At 34.0% G+C, this 17862-nt stretch overlaps 1 protein-coding gene across 1 annotated transcript in view; it reads left to right on the top strand.

Annotated features, from left to right (window-relative positions):
* Positions 1–17862, top strand: part of LOC137922069 (LIM domain transcription factor LMO4) — a 125325-nt gene that overhangs the window by 13002 nt on the left and 94461 nt on the right. The gene's annotated exons all lie outside the window — the stretch shown is intronic.

Below are 17862 nucleotides of genomic sequence, written 5' to 3'. Positions count from 1 at the left end.
TATTTTTATATTCATCCACTCTGATGACGAAAATACTTTATAAGTCCTAAGAACATGCCATCGTTGTTCGAGAAATAAGATATACCTTACGCGGTACAGCGGTTTCGGTAGCACCATAACAAATCGGAAGAAACAGCGCAATTTATTTTTTATAAATTAATTCAGAATTTTAATTTAAATATACATGTTGATATCAGCGAAACACAACGAATAGCAGTAAGACTATAAAATGGTTTAAGATTATTAAGTTTAACGCCGTTCCAGTAAACTGAGCAGTCGGCACGATTAAAATAAAACAAAGAGTATTTTAATTCGCAGTAGCACTCATAAAAGCAAAAAAAAAACGCACAATCAAATTAGCATTTGTGAAAATATTTCTGTATTTTTTGCACGATTTTTAATAACAAGCTTATTAATTCCAACGATATCTTAATTCAATTCATACTTTAATGAAGAAATAAAGTTGGAGGATGTACGGATAATGCAGTGAAAAGTTTACATGTACTTTTAATTCTAATTATTTAGATGACGTCGGTAATTTTGTGGCAATAATCTTCCTATGTTTATAATTTATTTTCACAATACAGGAGAGACATTGACGTAATATAAAATTAATAATGTGAGTTTAAAGTTACACCATTAATTAAATTTTAATTTTTACTATTAATAATGTGTGTATATATATATATATATATATATTAATTTTAAAACCTAAAATTTAGCAATGCACATTGATAACATGTAGATTAATGAGGTTATCGCATTTCATTTTATATCCATTTGCGTATGGTAATGTCTACACATATAGCCATGTTTGCATTTAAACTCTTGCTGATTTCCCACGTCGTTTGAAACCGTGTTTTGTAGTTTATCTAATCTGCTCAAGGCGGGATATTTGTACGACGATAAGTAATATGGCAAAACCATTTAAAGTCGCCAGTTTACATTCATTTAAATGTTTACGCCTAGTTTAGAGCGGTTACAAGCTAACTGAAATGTGATACAGCTAAATTGATCTATATACAGATTATTCCATTGCGAAGATAACGAGTGACATGCTTAATAAAGACGTATTGGGAGCGGGAATTTTTCGTTCCATGTACACTCGTAAATCTTTTCTCAAATACGTTTTAATAAATCAAACTGGGAATAGAAAATCTCAAATAAAAATCTTCTGTAACATTTGAATACTTTTAGTATAGATTTTGTTGCAATAACATATTGCGCCATAGAATTGCGTAAATAATGCAATGATAATATAAACACGCAAGTTCCCTTACCCTACTGCCAGGGGTGGCGTATAAATTGGCAACGGTTCGCGAGGGTCCTTCCCACACGTTAAATACGCAATTTAGAGCTCTGTACAATCATCCAAATGAGCTTGCGTCGCTGCAATCAATTACGCATCTTTTTACTGACGCCTTAGGGTGGATCGGGTTCAGTAGGTCGCTGCGGTCATTGAATGCAACGACTTTCACTAATTGAAAAGAGTTCGTTGAAAAGTCACCGGTGTAAATTAAACGAATGTGGTCTAAATGAACGTACCCCTTTGCTTTACAGAGCTGATGACACCAAGCGCTTTTTGTTTACATTTTAATTGCTTCGCTAATATTTTATTAAAGGACACGAGATTGAAAATCTTCAAAAATTGTATGAAATTGACCAAATTTTCATAACGCCCATGCCGTGCAGTAGATGTCTATAGGTCGACATAATGATGATAATGTTAATAAGTTATTTCACGCAGTTCCTCGTTAATTTATAAAATAAGAGTTGTAGAAATGTTTTCTTTACCCTTTTTTTTATTCCAGACAAATTTTGATATTCATCGGAAATCTTAACAGCAAAGGTATCAAAATAAAAATTATTTCATAGATACCAACAAGCAAAACATAAATCATCATAACCTTTGTTTTTATTACATGCCTCACTTTGTTCAGTTCATAATAGAATTAACTTATTGAGCTGGAACCAAATGCACTTCTAGGAAAAATATCGGCATAATGTGAACATTCTGGCTACAAAATTATAATATATTTCATTTATTGTATTTATTTACTGCGTTTTCGGTTTAGTGATAAATAATTTTGTGTTATCCCTTATTTAAGAAACAAATTTTATTACCGTCTATTGTTTTTTACGTAACGGACGATGGCTTCTTATGATCTTTGGCATTGTGATGTTTTCCAACTACCTGCCTTTCAACTAGTATGGTAAAGTTTTTTTAAAATAAATTTACAGTTAACGTCCGCTCATCCCTTGCCATTTCGGCGAATTTTATAAAAAAATTATTAATGTTAATACAGTTAAACTAATTGCGGATATGGTCGCCATATGAATAATTTTAAAGTAACATAATAACTAAGCTGACCCTGACTTTATAAACTCTTTGTTCCTTCGTCAATCGCTCATTGGTCGGAATGAACGTGCATTGCGCGTGTGCACGCCCTTTTCACTTGATTTTGTAATTAATTAGCTGGACTTGAGTGACTGTTTTAATTTTACACTTCATAAATAATGAACGTTTCTTAATATCTATTGGCGTCGGAAGGTCTCTAGGGGAAAACGCTTGGGAAACCCCGTCGCGTCGCTCGTTAGCCCCACAACGTATAGATAATTTATTTTTATCTGCCAATTTACCCCAATCTGCTCTATTGTGTCCGATCGACGACAGCTATCATTAAGTACTGTAATAACAGTCTCAGTGATACAGTGGCAATGTTCAATGCATTTGGCTCCTATGGTTGATTTTGATTTATATCGTTCGTGCATAATAATACACTAAAAATAAAACAACGATAACAATTTTAATGTTTAATTTCAGTGCTTTACCCAAAGTTTATATATATTTTTTATATTTAGAGTACAGCCACGAGGCCAGAATTTAATCATTGTTTCTGAATCTTTAATCAAGTGCGATAACTAAAAAAAAACGTTTAATATGTTACGTTATATTATATATTCAAAAAATAAACATAAAAATGAAATATGGCTTATTAAACTATTTATAATCTTCTTTTTAGTTATTTTAAATCCTGGATTAACATACATACAAGGTTATTGGATATATGGATCTATTTCACGGACTATTTCCGTGAACTCAGTACCGATGAACTAAGTAACGATGAACTACTATAAAAGCCTTAGGGGTAACAGCATTAACATCTTCAGAAACAATACAATACATCAATATAGGTGCACAAAGCTGGTGGCCCACTTGCTGATATTTAATGAATGGTCCTGGTAATAAAAGAATTCAGAGTAATCACTTTATACGGGTAGATTGGAAACAGTAAAATTCACCCCTTTAAAGCCTTTACACCTATAACCAATAAATATACAGTATGTTTACTACAATGTTCATTATTTTCAAAAGAAACATAATTCTGTGTCTTTGAGAGAAGAAGTTTTTGTTTATGCATCGCGATTACTGGCTTACTTGTAAATTATTCACTTAAATACTATTTTCAAAAAAGATAGTTAAATAGATTAATATTGTTAACAATAATACAAAAAATGCATAAAAATGTTAGTGTATAACCATTACGAAAAGCATGGGAGAGCTGCCCGTTTATCGATATAAAACGTTATAAGTGTAAAATCGTGTTCTTGTTTTGTAATTTTCCCATAAAGAATTATTCGTTCACACTGACGCAGTGCGCGACTGTGGGACGAAAAGGGTTACCATGTTAGTGATAAATTATTACAGATACTGTAATATTGGTACCATTAAATATAAATAAATTATTGCTTAAATTATTCGGATTTCCGTTTTCGATTTGTAAAATTGATGTATAAAATTCTCATCACAAATTACATGTTTCGTACATTTCAATATAGACTGCAAACAAAATAATGGAATGTCTGATTTAAGAGCGGTGACATGGCGACCCTAAGCGGCCGGTCCGCGAGGCGTATCTCCGGTCCCGGCAGAACGCAACAAAAGCGCTATCTTATCATTACCGCCCCATCCCCGCCAATAAATTACCATAACTCATTTGCATGTACCTACGCACACCGACACGCGTTATTTACGAGCGGGAGATGACGGATTTTCTTCCGCTTTCGCCTGGCCACTGACGCAATATTCGCACATTGAATTTATGTCATTAATTCATTTGCATTAATATTATTTTAGTCTATTATGAGATACACTTAGAAAAATCAGTCTACACGGTGATTGGTTTAAACGGGCGGATGCATTGCTTTTTTATTACCGAAAAGCTTTAAAGCTTTTACACCTAGTCCCAAATACCCTGCATAAAGTAATCACTCTGAAATTCTATTGGATTGCGACAGGCCAATAACTTTTAGCAGTATAGTCTGCCGGGACAGATAATAAATAAACAATAATTAATTTTAATCTGTAGTAATCCGAAAGTTGATCATTGTTTTTCTTAATACGTTATCATAGCGTTATTTATTATTTCTGAAACCATTGAATTCCGGATAGGATGAACCGTACATCAATTTGACATTTATACAAATTGACAGCAATTAATCTCCTTTCAAAGCTTTTAAACTTATAACCTATCACCCTTTATACATAAATAAAAATTTATTGCAAATGTGTTGCTGAACGCTCAACTTTAAAACCACTCTATCCTTTCGGCTACAAGATACATATAGAGTCAAAAAAATTACGTAGAAACTTATCAACACCTCTATAAAATAAACACCTCTGTGCTTGTCGAACATTTGACGTTATTGAACCCCAAAGACTGTTACGATATGCAATCGAACAAAAAGTGTCGTGTACCGTGAAACGACATTAGAAAATTATCTTTTTAAGTATTTGTTGCTCATTAGGGCATTGACCACTCTAAAATACGTTTTATTAATTTACTTTTTCTATTGAACTGGTAAGGTTTGTAACTTAATGCTGCGAAATCTGTCGACGCAGACCGTTATGAATAAAAATAACAATATGATTTCTCACAGGACTGAGTGTGAGTGGCTTATAAATGTACTTCACAGCGAACGGTGCGATGCGCACTAGCGAGGGGTTGATAAGATGATGATGTTTTACATGACTGATTTGAATAATTTCTCTTTTATAATTTTATAGCCATTTGTAGCAAGTAGAGAAACTTTACGTACCTGATATAACATGTTTTAATTTCTATTAAAAGTAAAACGTAATCATGTGCCATATTTCTTAATTATAAAAATATTGCCAGGTATTAGTAATTAATTACATTATTTAAAAGTATCAAGAACCACCTCCGAAGACCACGGAGGGCACCAAGATAAGTCTCCACGTGAACTAGATAAGCCCGTGCAAGAGGGTTGTTAGAAAAAAAAACCTGACAAAGAAATAAACTTCAACACCCAGATCTACAAAACCAGCCAAAACGATAGCAACAGCAACGGAACGAGAACAGATCCTCCCAACACCACACGGAGATGACGAAACAGTGCCCAAAAGTCACATAGACGCGCCGCATAACATCCAAATACCTCATAAGTAGGGGCAGAACTTGTATTAGGAGAAATTTTAATTTGAACTCGCGGATTGTATACCATGCGGCCGACGAAGCTGTAACAGCCCCACAAGGCTAACAGCGCCGGCATCTAACAGAAACTAGAGAGAGACAAATAATTTACTGTTCAGGCTGCACGCTTATGGAATGATTTGCCTATGCAGAAAATGCTAAATCTTTGGCAGTTTTCAAAAGGCTAGTATAGCTTCACTGCGTCATTGTAGTATTTTGTACACTACAATAATATTCGGAATTGTACACTTCTGCTTATCATTGAATATAACTATATTTTGTATTTTAACTTGTAGTTTGTGTATTATAATAATATATAGTTTATTTCATTATTAATCTTTTATAAATTATGTGTAACTAATATGTTTTACATTAATTTCCAACACCAATCACTTGATATTCTATATTTTTATGCGCGCCCTATATTTTATATCATGAAAATTATTTAAAAAAACCTTCGTTTACGGTAAGGCCACCCTTCGAACTCACATTTTAGCTGGTTAGCCTTTTATGTTCCGTTGATGTACAAGAAAGAATATATAGTAAGTAAATAAGTACATATGCACAACAAGATTTTATATATTATCGTCATAACTGATTTGTAAAAAAAATACTAATTAGCTTTAGTACAAGAAGGGAAGTACACCGAATGTTGTATACCTATATCTATTCTTTCATCACGTTTCCTTCTTCTATCACATTCATTGTTCTATATTACTCGTAACCTTAATGTCAGACCACATATGATATCAGTCAAGCTATTTCTGGCTTATTCCTTATCAAATTCCAAAATTTTGATACATCATATCTCAGAGCCAAGTTGAATCTGGAAAACGTACATATATACATTTTCCCTGACAACAATAAAACGCGTAGAGGAGTAATGCAAATGTGGCATTTGAAAACTGTCCACATTTGCTATAATATTCGTTCTTACTGGTAATAAGCCTTGCCATTGTTTAGTTGCATGTAGTTAGTTTTTAATCATAATACTATGTGCTACTCACATTTACAATATTTATGCTAATTATGTCACAAATATCGCTTCTATGATGAAAACTATTTTTTTTTAATTAGAACAGTTTGTCTCTTGATTACGATAAAAGGCATCGTTTATCCGTTACAGGGAAAATAGCTGTCGCTTCCAGGTGCTTTAGTATGATGTCTCGTAATTCTCTGTGTAATGTTTTAATGCGCACTCAAAATTAGGGAGCACTGATAAAATGGGAAGCAAGTCTTAAATTACTCACTTACAGAGTAGTTATCCGAAAGAGCTTTTAAATCATTCACAAAACACTAATGGACGTGGGGAGAAGGGCGCGGGGCGTATGGAGTGGGGGGCGGGTTGAGCAGATGTAGTCCCTGGCGAGCAATGAAATGAAATGGAGATATAACAATATAAAGGTGCGCGTCTGAATTAACTTGAATTGCAATTCGACTGTAGTGAACGCCCCGACCCTGTGTTCGTGTAAACAAGGATTTTGATTTTACGCCATGTGTTGCAGTTTAAAAGTTTAGAAGTTTTATTTATTTAAAATATACGCATACAAAGCCCGAAACGTGTCTTCTAGAAAAATAATCGTATCTTTTGATTGTATTCTTACCAAAGCTAATTATTTATTTCAAACATTTAGCATTAGGACACCAAAATACATTTGTCCCTATTATAACAATTTTACTCGTTGTACGTGTTATACAAACCGACACCGCGATCCGGGGAACTGTTGCAGGAATAATAAATGTGGAGGGGTCTGCGAGGGGAGCCCGAGTGCCATTATTATCGGCGGCAATTTAATTAGATCCCCTGCGTTATTACCACTGATTCGTTTTATAATGCCGCTCTAATATCCGTCCGACGACTGCGACTCGTGTTCGTTGCTTTAATACCTCGATTCGAAACAGTGCTATTAGAATCTAATTATAGTTTCATACTTCAAGCCATTGTTGATATATTCATCAAATTACTGTTTAGCTAGGGAAAAATTATTACAGTAATATGGAGGCGACGAATAAACGGCGACCCGAAGGGCAATTTAATGAACATGTTCCAAAATCACAATAGCTGTTCCGTCAGATCAAACTAAGATTCACCTTAAAGACCATAAAATTACTTTCCGAGCGTCGGAATTTGATCGCTGGACGCAATCACCCGCGCCGATAGGCTTCCGGCTCATCGATATTCGTAACGAATCGTCGAAATTCAATAATTATCCCGAACACGACTTCATTCATGAAAAAATAAAATATAAAAAGGTGTGAATGGAAAGAGGAAATTCGTCGGTGTCGATCGGCGGGCAGTTTTTGTGTAGCGGGCGTCGAGCGACGGTCGTCTCTTGCCGAACTTGTAGTAGATAAGATTCAAAGTGAGCAAGCGGTAATCAGTGCGAGACCGAACTGGTTGAATGGAAGCCCGGCGTTCATTCATTGATATTGGGATGCCATCACGCGAGCTGGGCGGCCCGCGCCTTGGTTCTGTTGAGCGCTCATTTGCGATCCGATCGCGCGTTATGCCACGACCGCTCAGCAATTCTTAATTACTATCACGTATCGTCGCATTTGGATCAGTTATTATCGGGCCGTTTGCACTTCTCTTGCACTTTATAATCTCGTTTCACGTTTAGTTAACGCTTATCGGTATAATTGCTAGGCGCGCGGTCGCCGTCTCGTTTGATCTGCAGACGACTGGCACTGGCTCGATCTCATTTTTTATAGTTTCCTTGAAAGTTTAAAGTTATGATAGTATATTTGATAAACTTTATTTTACTTCTGCTTTGATCTGTATAAACAGGTCAAATCAAAGTGTAGGAAACGTGTTAGCTTTATTTTTATTACCGACTGTAATAAATTTACAGCATGTAGGTATACCTATTTACGCCCACGAAGCCGTTCTCTCAATAAAACGGTCACTACTGCGCCGAGACTGTGAGATAAATATAATGCAAGGACGTTTGTCAAAGATTAAATACCCAATTATAATGCGGCGCCTCGAATATTGGCTGTTCTTTTAACATTAATACTTATATTTAATAAACGTTGTTATGTTACTTTCATGATTAACCTTTAGGTTAAAACGGATTATTTTTATAATAATATTATTTTTAAATATTCTTCTTGATGGTTTGTATAGATATTGTAAACCTGCAATCATAAATCTACTTAAAATATGCAGCTGTGCCGAAAGGAACAGGTGTTGGTCCTTGTTGCTAGGATTTTTTATATTTTTTTAATATTCTTTAGTATTGTGTAATATAGGTAGATTTTGTAAACTACCTGACTGTGAACATAACATAAAAGACTAGATATTAAAGTATTTTTGTATATAACGTATGTATACAATATATATTTTTATTCTAATAATAATTTAATTCAATGCTCTTTATTCTACATTTTAAGAAAAGAAATACAAAAGGTTCTAAAAGGAATTAAAACAGTTAAAGTTAATTGTAAGCAAGCGAACTGGAAATTATATACATTTACACATATCAGACATTTCTGCATACCATCACGTCATTCATCGTCATATTTATAAGCATAGTCATTCCCGAAAATTGTACTAATTGTGACGCAGTAGACAGAAATTTATCTATTTTGTAAATCATTATATATTCTACTTAGTTATCGCCACAGACTTCTGCGATCTAGTGTAAGAAAATATTTATATAACAATAATATATCAGCCCGACAATCGAAAAAAAAACATAATGTGTATTATTCTTTTGAGTTGAACCCCAATGAGAGTTTACTCGCGTTTAACATTATGACGTTTCCATGGCTAGGGTTGCCATAATCAGAAACAGAAAGAAAGAAAACAAAATATTCGTTTATTTTACAATAAATTTACAAGGCGATTTTTTAAAAAAACTTTCTAAACATGTAAAGATAGCAAAATAAAAATTTTAAGAGAAATTTTTATATTAATTAATAGTCTTTTTTGCTAATCAGCTTTATAATTTTAATTGAAACTGTCAAACAATTGTATTTTTGTTATATCTTTCGTAAGTAATAAATGTATTATTACAACAAAATTTAAATTATCTGTTACAAGAATTAAGTTCATGGTTAAAAAGTTAACTTTTGATCGGTAAAACGTACGAGTATTCTCTCTGTCAAGCTGATTAATGTGGTTATTCTCCGATTAGAATCAAGGGTTTTTTGGCCACCTTAACAATGTCCATAATCTATTTTGTGTGTGGGCGTCTTCATCTCCAGAACCGGAGGCTCCACCGTACATCTGCTTTTTACGTTGAGCGGCCTGCCTGCTGCCACTTTAAATCTTCAATGCGCTGGACTATGTCCGTTAATTTCGTTCGTCTCGTATCTCTAGGGAACCTGGTACCTGGCTCACGTATGGATTTCTTAGTAATGTATGCTGTAACCAAAATTTTATTTTCTATCACACTGCTGCGCCACACGTCAGTTATTCCTGTAGAAATATTTGCATTCATTAATGGTGTTTAATTTGTAGAATTCTGTTAAAGGGTAGCTTTTAGCTACCTTTCTAGTAAAATCACTATATTACTTCATAATTGTGAGAAGTAAACGTTTATCTATCTATTTATAAATTCTGTTCCGGGATATTCCGTGTTTCATCGCATAAACAGATTTATAAAAGCTGGCAACCCTTGGTGTCCCCCGTCCCGCGCGGAGAGGCGACGGTCGCGGGCGAGGGGAGCGTCCGGAATGCGGTCTACCTGCGCGGGACCACGCTAATCAATTTAGCTTTATTATCGTACCAATAACGCTTCATTACAACTTCAAGAATTATGTCCGCGTTGTTTGCTTTGTTCTCAAACGTTTTGTGACCGGAACGATGCGTGCGTGCTCGTTGATGCGTTAGAATAACATAAGCGATATTTTAGAATCATATCAAAGTAAAAGCATTCAAACTCTTACCTTATATTTGATTTCCAGAGAAAGTATTAAAAAAATGTTCACAACTAACAGTGCTATTTAACGGCACGTGGACACTGTGCCGTTTTTTTATTTAAACTATTTAATTTACTATAGACGTAAGTTCCAAGTTAGGTAAATTTATTTATATTAGTAAAGTTGACACCAAAAGACACATGTTGTATGTCCAAAATCCTGCTCAAGCTGCAATGAAGATACAGAACGCTTCTACCGTACTTTGTGGTATCTTAATTTCAAATCAGATATATATGTATATGTACATACACAAAGCGCATCCTTTATGCCTCAATTGCTCGTTAGTAAATAAAATATGCACAGCCAGGGTACCGACATAAACTGTCTCTTTCATAAGAAATTTATCACTAGTAAAATCAGTAAATAATGATTTATTTTTATGTATCCGTTTATATTTTAATGTTGTTTAACATTGATGTACAGACACACTGGTCGTTAAAATAATTACTGTACTTCATACATAACTATCACCAGCCCATTTTTGTTTCATTCGATATGAAGGCCCCCGTTATCATTGACCAGAATTCCCATTTTTTTTCGATAACACTCACAGCCATTGACGCGGCCAATTCTCTCGCAAATTCTGCAACTATTGAGAGAGCCACTACATCAGAAATCTTGCGACCAATTTACACTAAAGTCTTTTGAGAATAACTATAACTCTCAAAAAATGCTTTGCGATTTGATGAATCTATTCTTAATTTACTTAGTCAGCAATAATTTGACCATTGAAAATTCTTATCACTGCATCCCCACCATGAATTGCCTCATGATTTCATGGTAGAGAACACTCAAAGTAGACACTTGTATTTATCACTTTAAACCATGGTGTCAATCATGATCACCTTCGGTCTATATCAGCTAAAAATCTAGCCTGAGTCAATATGGCTTTTTAGAGGTAAATGCTCCTCTTGTTCAAATTTAAACTCGAACACTGATTGAAATTTAGGCACTAGCAGATGGAATGACGCTGCCATTATTGACATGACAGTTATTAATGTATATATCTATATTTATGCATACAAGATATAGATCACGATTGGCTTATATTTCCACGCCGGAGAAAGAAAAAGTATTTTTCCTCGGCACGGGTGCTTTTCCACGGTCACCTACATAAATCTAGCCACCCACTAATTGATTAAAGAATAAAAATAAATTTTAACATTATCTGCTGAAAATAAATAGGTACAGACGAGATATTACGCGTCAATATTCAGAGGTTTTCGCTGTCTAGACGACATATCAAAAAAGCACTAAGGACTACTTTCTTACAGCGTCGACATTACAATACCTACCTGTCTCAGCTTGCGAAAACTTTATGAAAATACTTGTTTAAATTATTTAAGTGTCGAAATTGGCATCGTGTCGTCGTGTGAAGTAAAGTCGTACTCAGCTAATAAAAGCGTCAACTTTTTCACACTTACCTCGTTATAACTTATAAAATGTGACGACGTAATGATTTCATCGTATATATCACTTACTACAACGACATATTCTATTTATACATTTTTGTATTGTAAGGAAATGATATTAAAATTAAAATTTATTAAATTTTACAGCTTTAAAGCAATTTTAATGTTAAGATGATTATCTCCGAGCGAGACTGGAGATGGTAACGTATCTTTCGGGGTTTTTATTCTTGGGATGTAGTATCACTTAGAGATTATTTCTATTCAGTGTTTATGAATAAATACATCATAGTTTAGTGAGAATCAAAGTGACCGACGTAACTCGAAGAATTGCTCGTGTAAAGTGGCATTAAGCGGGGCACATCGCACGTGCAACCGTTGGTCGGTGAGACTGAAAGGTTATTGAATGACGACTACCGTCGGGTAGGACCTCCACTAAGTGAAGCGACGTGTACAGTTGAAATCGCGTGAAGTTGCTAGATGCGGACAGCGAGAAACTGTTCACCGCAGCGATATTCAGAACCTTGGCCTATGCCTTGCGAGAGGCGTTTTACCAGCTGATATGATAATAATGACAACATCACAGTTTCATAATTTAGTTATAACAAGTCATATCCAACTGTCAACTAAAACTATAATTACCAAACACTAAATAATTGCAGAAGTACGTTGGACTTATTTATTTTAATGAACTAAATGATCTTATTTCCCATAAGATGAAGGTCCTGTTCTTTGTTATAAATAAAACTATTAATATATTAAAAGCTAAACAAATTGATTGTACACATTTATATTTCCTTTACAAAAACACATTGAAATATGATAACTATCACGGCTGTCAAAGAATAATTTGATCCATGTAATAATAGTTCCTTCTTCAGTACAATGTATAATTATGTAATGCTTCCCTTTATAATGTCACAGATTCATGAAAATAAATTCATCTAAATAATCGCAGAAATCTACTAATTTTAACGAGGAACTGGCGCTTGAAAATTTGTTGTTGAATAATATTACAATTTTAATTATTTCCAAGTGTCTGTTTTAGTAGCAAGATTATTTTTATTTGTTTCAGTTGATATCGAAAAAAGCCTAACTAATCGCATCGCTTGCACTCTGAGAAAAAGAATTTTAATGGTTTGTTTTTTTATTCATATCTTCTTGGTATTGAACGTTTTGATTTGATATTAATACAATTTGTACATCAAAACGCTAGAATTAGGGCCTGTTCACATTCCAGTTAAGACCACCCGCCGCTGCGCAACCCATGCCCCTGTCCATCACTGTCGCTGCTCTTATTTAAAACAAAAAAATATCTGTCGCTCCATTGGCGCATAAGACTCCTTTCTTTCATACTTTTTTTAACTCCATATGAGGCAAGTTTTATTCCCTTCAATTAGTTCAACAAATTCTTTAATTGGTTGCAACAAATTTTATGTAATATTAAATTTTATGTAATAGTTTACCTGTTACCAATATTTTATTAAAAAATAGCTTTAAGAGTTTTTAATACTTGCATCACACCATCACTTTCAACATTTGATTACTTTTGTGTCAAGAGAAAGAAATATTATCAGAACAACATAGACAAATTTAAAAAAAGAAAGAAAAAAAGAATGAAGTAGCTATGCTGTCTTACACACTGTGATTATATTCTCTTAACTCTCTGAGCAAGTCGAACAATTTGCGGGTATTATTGAATTGTTACAGCCCAAGCCAAAAATTCCTCGAAGGAGCTCTTGAGTCTAGCAACTCCATGGAGCGCCAGCCAAAGTGATCTAAGTACAAATAGATTATACTTTTTTAATTGTAGCTACAAAAATTAAACACATTATATATTAAATCATTATTGTGTTACTGCATATGTTACTTTAAATCTGGTATTAAAGGAACCAACTTTTAAAAAAAATAATAAATATGATGAAATAGGGAGCCATTGTCCAAGTTCACATAGCATAAATAATCAAAACTGGACCAAAAATAGACTCATTCGGAACGAAAGTATTTATTGCTTTAAATTGCCTAAGTCTCCACAATCAAATAGAAAACCATTCGATTGCGCTGCAAAATATCAAAACGTAGGAAAGATAACTTATAAAAAAGAAGAGAATTTTCATATTAATTCATTCTATTGTAAATATAAAAGAATTTTCTGTTTTAATTTATTTTTTATTTTCTTACAAAGATTGTAGGAAAAACTTGTTATATTTACGCAAACCTTAATTATGTTGTAAAAATAGACTGATACGAAAACGTCGCTAATAAAAAGCAAGGTTTTCCTTGTAGAAAGATTCGCAGCCAATTAGCGAAAGTTACTTATCTTACAAAAGTCATAACCATGACACGTGTAGCAATTATCAAGGGAACGTTTCGCGTAATGAAAATCGTAACAATACCTTTAAGTGAAAGAAAACACCGGCACTCTCTAATTAGTTTAAAAAGAAAAGTCGGCACCGCGTGGGTGAATGACATCAGCCACGGCCCCGGGCTAGCACTAATGAGCCAGTAATGAGCCGACCTCTCGATCAACATCCCGTTTGGGCCATTTGTTAGAGATACGGACCTCTTTCAGGTTCCTCTCATTAAATAGGTATCAAAGGCTATCATGTTATTGTGCCGCCATTATTTTTAAACGGCGAAAAGTGTTAAAATGTATACAGTTGTACGTTTCTATATTTTCTTTGAAAAAGTTACTTTAATTTCGTTAGTTTAATTTATATCTCATTTGTATTTTCTAAATAGTAATAAAAATATTAGAAACGTCATTGAAAAAGAATAATAATGTATTAAGGAATGTAATAGGCGACAGTAAATACTAATATATTTTATCTGTTCCCATTCAGGTGGCTTTTAGGAAAATCAATCTTGTGTCAACGAGCTGGACAGCTCAACAAATTGTTTTAATTAATAAAATACACGTTTACCGCAACATTATTAATAGAACTCATTTATTTAAATTGTTGTTTTTAACAGCGCCTGTTAAAGTTTATCATACACTGTCATCAACCTCTTACTGTTGGACATAAACCTTTTTATTATAAGACAGTTTACCTCAACCATTGCTATGCCAGGTACTTTGCAGGCAATGTCTATCATCTGTTATTTCTTCGAGCCATTTAGATTGGATTTCGTATATTTCTTCGAAGACACGTGTCACCGTCATTTATGACATACCCTTTCCAAAAACAATGGTTACATAATAACGTAATTATAATATAATAAGAAAACGCGTTATCAAAATTCAGATTACTGCATATTAAAACTTGTTATCGTTTACAATCAGTATCTGCAAATTGTATATACAGTTAGGAGTTATTTTGTATATACAGTTAAGCAACCGCATTCAAATAAAAAAATGATAAATCTTCAGAGGACTCATTTTAAACAGGGTCATTGAAAATAAGCTTAAAAACATTTAAGATTATTGCTGACTAAAAGCTCTTGGTCTGTAACCTATCACCCTGTGTTAGAGAATTCGGTTTCTCATTATATCTGAATTTTCGCAATAAAAAATTGTATTTCATTTTTTCTTCTACTTTCTAGTCATAATAACATTACAAAATAATTGCACAATTATTTTTAAGCTGTCAAATTTAATGACATTCGTCTGTACGGACAACGTTCATTAATGACTTTCCTCGTGTGCGCGTATCATTTCCACTCGATTTGACCAGGTGTCGTGACTTCGTGGGTCCCGGCGGCCGGGCATAACGAGACCGCAGAAAACCCAACCGACTATTAACAACATCAATTGAGCCATTTGTTAGGCGGCCAGCACAAAGAGCGAGCCGCGTCAGCTAATTAGTGGTATTATTTGATTGAAATTAGCTAACATCTATTATAATTGGACGTTTTGTATTCTTAATACTACCCCGGGCGTCTTGTGCTCTGACCAGAGAACGCAATTAATCGAATATTATTAATTAATAAACAGCGTAGCGCGTCAAAGTAAAAAGGAATTTCAAAGTAGCCGCGGGTCGGCGCTACGAAGTTTAGCGCTGCGGTTGACATTGCATGCACTGCGTAACGGTACCCTCGTTTTGCTTTAACAGTTATTTTTAAAAAATAAAAGAAAGGTCATTAAAACATTTTACCGCGTTTTTCTTGCACGTCAGTCGGTCAGTCGTGCGGTACTTCTAGCTAGACGTTTACATTGTAAAATATTATAAAAAAGTTTTAACATAATGTTTGTAGCATATAGAATAAATAAGTAAATATTTATCTTTAAAATAGCAGACGTCATTTTTTCAGTCAATTTTCTTTTAAGAAGTTTTTGGGCCATGTTTTCGTCCGAATGCACTTAAAGATTTTATTTATATTTACTACATTTTGGAAACCAAAATTATATACCCAATTCGACTATGTCGTATTGCATAAATTCTCCAGTGAATATTGCACACTGACCATTTACAAAAATAAAACCTCCCAACTCGTTCGCGACTCCGCATAAAGTGTTTTTATTTCCTTTTACACTTTTAATTATAGAACGTAATTAATGCAAGGTACTAATTAAAATTGTACTTCTACGCTCCTTCGTACCTACAAACAAAAGGCTATTTGTAGCTTTTTACGATCTCAAAAAGATTAATTACTTCTAAGGATAATAAAATATTTTACTTGCATAATTAAAGCCTATTCGGTATTTAGTTGGGGATACGTTATTATCATCTTCATTGAAAAAAAAACTGCACCAAGCACTGTTAGTTAAAACTGTTGTAATCTCTAAAAGTCCAGTCTGCTTTAATACGATAGTAACTGAATTCAGTAAAGTTAACGGTTTCGTATTAAGAAACGACGATGGAGGGAATAAAATATAATAACATTAATGTGGCTATCTAACGTTTATCGTTAAAGTTGATTGATCATATTTGCATTCCTTGTTTATTATTTACTACGTATTAGATAAATGCAAGGTTATTATCTTGTGTAATATATCTATAAGATTAAATTAAGAATCAAGAGATCCCTATACGAACAAAAGTAACCGACGACAAATAGCAACGAGTTTGCAAGTTAAAGTCACAGTATCCTGTTTAATGCTCTGAACAGATGACCGCTGGGATGTTATGGTTCTGAAGTGGTACACGGAACCGAAGGTACAGCTTACACCGTGCACCCACAAGGTGAACAGATAAAATTTTTAAGGTCGTTGAATGTCATTGGATACACGCCACTTCCAACCGTTTATATTGGGAGTCCAACAGTGGAAGTCATAAGAAGTTTACTTCTTTAGAGGTTAAACAGAACATATATATAAATATAATACATGTACGATACATGTTCAAAAATTGTTTGGGGATGTACATTTCACGCGAATTTGCAAGCAACGGCAAACAAAACGTAATTACGTTGAGAGAGATTATCTTTTATTTACATTTTGCACAGGTCATGGAAAACAATGGGGCATTTTATTATAATTAGCGGATAAATAATTTTTAAAGCGCAATTACGGCGTGTTAACGGGCCAGTGCAGCGCATCGATGCCCGATTATTTATTTAATAAAGATTTCTCGCGCAAAGTGCGTTGACTGCGCGAACAATGGATGCACCGCTATCAGTGTTTGCGCATCGATAATGGCAATCGTGATACATCGGCGCCGCGATAACTTGCTCACATCGCTTCATGGGATATCACTTTTGATTGCAGCTTTTAATGTAGAAATTTACGACTAAATTGACTACGTCGTGTAATTGAAAAAAGTCTTAAATCACTTACTGCTGTAAAATGTGGTCTCTCTCTTCGGGCCTTGCTAGCAAGTTCGGGATTTCCCTACGAGATCGAATCGGGAATGGTGGAGAAGCGGTGGACGTCTTATTGTTAAGTAAAAATGACTAATTGTCTCGCACTGTTTGTTTTTGTATCACCAATAATGAGAAATATTACCAACAGTAAATTAATTTCTAAAAATAAAATGCGAAGCAGCAAATTACGTTATTCATAAAGTACGTTTATGTAAAGAAAAGAAACCGAATTAACATTGTTTTTATTGTTTTTGTAACTATTTAATTAATTTTATTTTATTATGAGATCT

This window comes from Battus philenor, unplaced genomic scaffold (genome assembly GCF_028537555.1).
Source record: "Battus philenor isolate CCGP_79_NKW_IND1 unplaced genomic scaffold, ilBatPhil1.0.hap1 SCAF_2, whole genome shotgun sequence".
Classification (NCBI taxonomy): Eukaryota; Metazoa; Arthropoda; class Insecta; order Lepidoptera; family Papilionidae; genus Battus; species Battus philenor.
This window is presented reverse-complemented; position numbering and strand designations above follow the sequence as displayed.